Source organism: Vulpes lagopus, chromosome 2 (assembly GCF_018345385.1).
Source record: "Vulpes lagopus strain Blue_001 chromosome 2, ASM1834538v1, whole genome shotgun sequence".
NCBI lineage: Eukaryota > Metazoa > Chordata > Mammalia > Carnivora > Canidae > Vulpes > Vulpes lagopus.
In genome coordinates this window covers 23195450-23201394 of record NC_054825.1, presented here as the reverse complement: position 1 = coordinate 23201394, position 5945 = coordinate 23195450, and the positions used below count along the sequence as shown (strand labels likewise).

The following is a 5945-nucleotide window of genomic DNA, read 5'->3' as shown; positions in this document are numbered from 1 at the left end:
TAAGAGTATGGTCAGGGACAGGCTATAATGGAAGACACTATTACTACAGGACATACTTAGAAGAATATAAACCAGAATGTTAACTTTGGATGATGGGACTCTATATAACTTTTATTTTCTCTTTATTTTTATTTATGTGTTCTAGTCTTTATAGTACTATTTGTACATACTACTATAGCTAAATACCCAAAAAAGAAGCAAATGAGATAATAAGGACATGAACCAAGGCAGTAGAAGGCAGCATTGAGAAGAGGAAATGTCCCTTATCTATCTATCTATCTATCATCTATCTATCTATCTATCTATCTATCTATCTATCTATCATCTATCTACATCTATCTATCTATCTATCTATCTATCTATCTATCTATTATCTATCTATCTATCCATTTATAGCTATCTATCTGATATTTTCTAGATGCTCACTAGATGCTCTTTTAGGCATTGTACAGACAACAGTGGACATTATAAAGAAAAATAGGTCTCTGCCTTATGGATCTTATGTTCAAGTAGAGAAAGCCATGGAGAGTTTTGAGCAAAGGCATAGGTGACTTAGTTTTAAAAGAATCACTCTGGATGCTGTGTGTAGTGACTGTTAAGAATGAAGTGAAAACAGGGAGAACAGTTTGGTGGCTATTCCTATCATCCAAGTGAAAGGATAGTGAGTAGCTTGTGCTAGGACATGACCTAGGAGGCTGGGGTTTCTTCCTATGATTGGCTTGAATAGAACCAAAGGGAATAATGAAATTACCTTGATGATTTCGAGACTTACAGTTATGGTGAGGATAGAAGTGTGGGAGTTTGAGAAAGGCTCTTGGTCTGAGGCCCAGCTCTAAACTAGTGTACATGGAAGTATGGAGGCTGTTAAGAGTTAATCTTTTGAGTACTTCAGGCTCTCTCTTGAATCTTACTCATGGGCTAGCCATGGTACTCAAAATGAGGTGATCCAATACAGCTGAACAGGAAGGAGGACTTCACATCACTCGATCTGGTCCCACCCCTCAACTCCATTTTTTGAGAACTATGCCCAAGGCACCTAACTTATAGAAACTATCCCCATTGTATGGCATCTTTTATCATACAAGAATATGTTGTAATAAATTAAGTGGTCAGAAATCATTTCATGTGTTCAGTTAGAAGGTCCGGAGTTATCCCCACCTGCTCCATAACAAAACGAACACAGGAAGATCACTGATGATATTTTTGTGGATGATTACCAAGGTATACTTGGGATTCAACTTTAATTACCGGAAATTGTCCAGCTACCTGACAGTGCTGGTCGCTGAGTTAAATAATGAAAAAAATCACTTGCTGTCTTTCCTCAAAAATAACAATGTAATTGCGAAATAGACTGGTTCCATACCCATGTTCTACTTATGTTTGTATCCAAAAAAAAAAAAAAAAACACCTAGTACACTGTTTTGTACATAGTAGGGACTCGGGTTGTATCTGTAAAATTGAAAGGGGAAAGGAAAACAAGAATGAAGAAATAAAACTGTGCTTCCACAAAGGCTATATAATGAAAGTCTCTCTTTCTAAATTACTTGAGTAGTGCAGTAAATGCAATAGTAAAGCTCTGTTTAGAAACACCTGCTTCCTATTTGTCCTTTAACCCTTACCTCAGAAAGCTCTCTTTAATATGTACCCCATTTCTATTTAGGATAGTTTGATTATCAAGCTATGATTACATATGCCTCACATCAGTTCCTCTATGACAGATGTGTGACTCACTCCAATCAACTTAACTCCTTATGCAGATGTTCCTACACTATCCCACTTTCTTAATTACGTAGTCTCCAAGGGCTACACCTGTGAGGGGATGCAATCCACAAATCTATAGAGTTTAAAGAGAACTACCTTTCCCTGAGGTCTTCTCCCCAAATGTTAGGAGATGTAACTGATTACTTTAACAAGCAGAATTTCTTCCCCCTAAAGTCATGACCTGGTTATATCAGATAAATTCAAAGCTTCTGGGCAAGCACCTTAAGGCCATATCTTTTTTTCCTCTCACAAGTTTTTGGCTGCTTGCCTTCAAACTGCAAGCTGGCAGACTTCATCCTTTAAAAGCTTAATTACCTGAAAACCCACTGGGTACCTAGAATACCTGTAGTTCTCAGCCCTAGAGCTTGAGGATAGATGGAATAGAAACCTAATGCACTTGACCTTCTCACCTCCTGCTCATAGTCCATGTCCCTATTACACCTACTCAAATCCTCACTGAGGCCTGAAAAGCCAAGGACTTTTGCTAACAGATGTTCCTAGAAAAGTTCCTATTCATCTGAATGGAAATCAGGCCCCCTAGACCAGAGGTCCTCAAAAATGTTGTCCCATACTTTTCACTAGCAGCCCCAGCAGCACCTGAGAATTTGTTAGAAATGAAATTCTCAAGTCCTAGTCTAGACCTCCTTAATCAGAAACTCTGGGGGTGGAATCTAGCACCCTGTGTTTTAACAAGCCTTTCAGGTGATTTTGATACTTGCTACGGTTTGAGAACCACAGCACTGAGTACTTGAACCAATAGCATTTAGCTGTAAGCCATGAAGTTACTACTTACAACACCATGCGGCACTCGCTAACCTCAGTCTCAGGGGTTGTGGGAGTTGGTGAGCTCATTTCAAAGCAATGACTCCCAACTTTGAAGGTGCTTGGATAGCTGGTTGGGTGCATTTGGGAATACAGGATGTTTTTCCAGGTGACCCCAGGAGCTGAAGAAATTCACAGGATTCAAAATGTAAGTTGTTAAAACCTGGAGCTGGCAAAGGAGGGACAGAGCATCACAGAGTTACTGTATGTATCTTTTTAGATTTGACTATCTACACTATTATTTTCTTCCTTTCATTCTATCATATAGATTTTGCTTTTCAGTGTTCCTCCAATCAAGGGTGATTTAAAACAAGGATTTATCAAGTCCTACTGTGTGTAAGGTGCACATCAAATATATATATATATATATTGGGGCCTCAGTCAGTTAGGTGTCCAACTCTTGATTTCCACTCTGGTTATGATCTCAAGGTTCTGGGATTGGCCTCATGTCAGGTTCTGTGCTGAGTGTGAATCCTGCTTGAGATTTTCTCTCTCTTTATCTTCACCCTCCACCCCTCCTCCTGCTTGCACTTTCACTCTCTGTCTCAAAAAACCTACATATCTCAAAAAGAAAAAAAAAAAAAAAAGAACACTAGCATAATTTTGAGATAAACAAGAAGTTACCTATTGTATGCAAACTTATTTCAGGGAAAATTTCTTTGGAATACAACTTCCTAAACAAGAGTAAGGATCCTCACTTGGCACCCTTTCTCTACTGGAAACACGCTACACAGCACTGGCATAGCTCTGTTCTTATAACACAGGATGTTTGCTTGGAAAGCTGCATACATTTTAGTTGTCCTTTAATCCAAGCATTTAAGCTCATTAAAGGAACACATTCTCTAAAGAAAATTTCCAGAGAATCGATTTCAAATGCACGTTATCGTGTATGTTTTATTTTAGCAAATCCAAGGTTTCACACAACCAAATTTACATAAAATAGGATTCAATTGAGCTAACATTTTAGTAGGAAAGAGGCAGAGCAGATGGACAAATGATTTAGAGTGTATAGAAACTTTTTCTGGGAGGCTACCATTTGGAAAGGCAGACCATAATCCTATATGTAAGCACAACTAAAATTGAAGTTCCAGTTAATCTAGCTTTCTATTACTAAGTATGGAACTTGGCTTCTAATCCCTTAAGAATTCCTGTCTGTCTCTCTATACGTATGTGTGTGGGTGGGTGAGTGTGTATAATTTGAACTAAAAATACCTACTTTCTTAGATTTTCTTGACTGATATTTTAGACATGATTTAATGCCAACTTCAATGGATTATTAGGATGATCTGAAAACACAAGCTCAATCACAGTTCAATCACTGTGGAAATACTGAGCCAATACAAAAATTCCTAGAACTGGAGGAAACCAGCTGATTCACTCATTCTTAACATTTTCCTCTGTGACCCATTAGGGGCCATTTCCCCCAACCTGTATTACCTCTCTCCTTGCTCAGCTCCTACCCCTGCCCACTCTGTCTCTCAGGTGGAACCACAAGCTGAAAGGGTGATATGGGATCAGGACTCTTTTATCAGAAGCACACAACCAGCAAAACTTTTAATTTTTATTTTTTATCCAGGTGTAATTTTCATAACCTTATTAGCTTTATGTGTACATGATTAGATATTTGTATATGTTATAAAATAATCACCACAACAAATCAAGTTAACATACTTTACCCTACATAGTTATTTTTACTTGTGCTAAGAATTTTTAACATCTATTCTCTTAGTAACTTTTAAATATGCAACATAATACTCTTAGCCATAATCACTATGCTATGCGTATTACATCCTCATTTATTTTAAAAATGGAAGTTTGTACCTTTTGACCACTCTCCCATTTCTATCACATCTCCACTCCCTGCATCTGGCAAGCACCAGTCTGTTCTCTGTATCTGAGTTTGTTTTTGTAAGGTTTCACATATGAGACCATAAGGTACTTTTTTTTTCTGATATCTGCACTTAGCACAGTACCCTCCAGATCCACCCATGTTGCTGCAAATGGCACAATTTCCTTCTTTTTATGGCAGAATAATATTCCATCACATATAAGTGCATGCCTATGTGTACACATTCTTCATTCATGGTGGACACTTGGGTCGTTTCCATACTTGGCTATTGTAATAATGTTGCAGTGAACATTTCCAATTAGTGTTTTCTTGTTTCTTTTTTTTAAAAGATAAAATCACAGAAAGTAGAATTACTATGTCACATAATAGTTCCATCTTTAATTTTTTGAGGAACCTCCATACTATTTTCCATAATGGGTATACCAGTGTACATTCCCATACCATGCACTAGATTTTTCTTTTCTCCACATCCTCCCTAACACTTATTTCTTGTCTTCTCCTTCACAGCCTTTCTAACAAATGTGAGGTGGTATCTAGTAGTTTGGATTTGCATTTCCTTGATAATTAGTGATGTTGAGCACCTTTGCTTGTACTTGTTTTCTATATGTCTTTAGAAAAAAATGTCAAATCAGATCCTCTGCCCATTTTTTAACCAGCCTGCTCTTATTACTGCTGAACTGTATGAGTTCTTTATACATTTTGAATATTAGTTTCTTAGCAGATAAAACCATTTGGTGGGTTGCCTTTTCATTGTGTTGGTTTCCTTTGCTATGGAGCTTCTCAGTTTGACTTAGTCCCATGTGTTTTGTTTCTCTTTTGTTGGTTTTGCTTGTGGTGAGAAATCAAAAAATTGTTGCTAAGATCAATGTCAAGGAGCTTACTGCCTATGTTTTCTGGGAGTTTTATAGTTTTAGGCCTTATGCTTGATCATTTCATGAATTTCTGTGTCATCCTTGTGCAGGGGCCATGCTGATCTTCTCTGTATCATTCTAATTTTAGCACACATGCTGCCCAAGTGAGCATAGCAAAGTTTCTTTTAACATCTCGATGTACATATGTACTTGTTTATCTCTGTGTATTAGAGACAACAGGAATGAGAGTTAATCTGAGATACCAACTAATGCACTAATGTGCTACTAAACGAGAAATATTTTACCTTGTTGGAATAAATAGCTATAAACTAATAAACTTGTCTAATCTTGGAAGTGCTGAGTTAGGGTCACAGCATAAGCAATGTGCTCTTGCACTTTCTCCAAATGCACACTTACTCCCAAGGAGAGATTTAGATTGACCTTATCCTCTGCTAGTCAAACTTAAAGAACATTGAACTATGATCTTAGCTCCCTCTCTCTAATCTCAAGGCTGGAATGGAGAATTATTTTTCTGAAGACAACACTTCCCCCCCCCCCAAGCACATTCTGTAGGCTTGCCTATAGAAGAACATGTGGGATATTCTTCTTGAGACACTGGGGATAGCCAAACATCCCCGCACTGTCTGTGGGGTTGACCTCTG

General features: G+C 37.8%; 1 non-coding gene across 1 annotated transcript; it reads right to left on the bottom strand.

Annotated features, from left to right (window-relative positions):
* Positions 1-5348: 5348 nt before the first annotated feature.
* Positions 5349-5455, bottom strand: LOC121485914. The gene has a single exon (XR_005986418.1). It is a non-coding gene; the product is annotated as a U6 spliceosomal RNA (small nuclear RNA).
* Between the last annotated feature and the right edge of the window lie 490 nt (positions 5456-5945).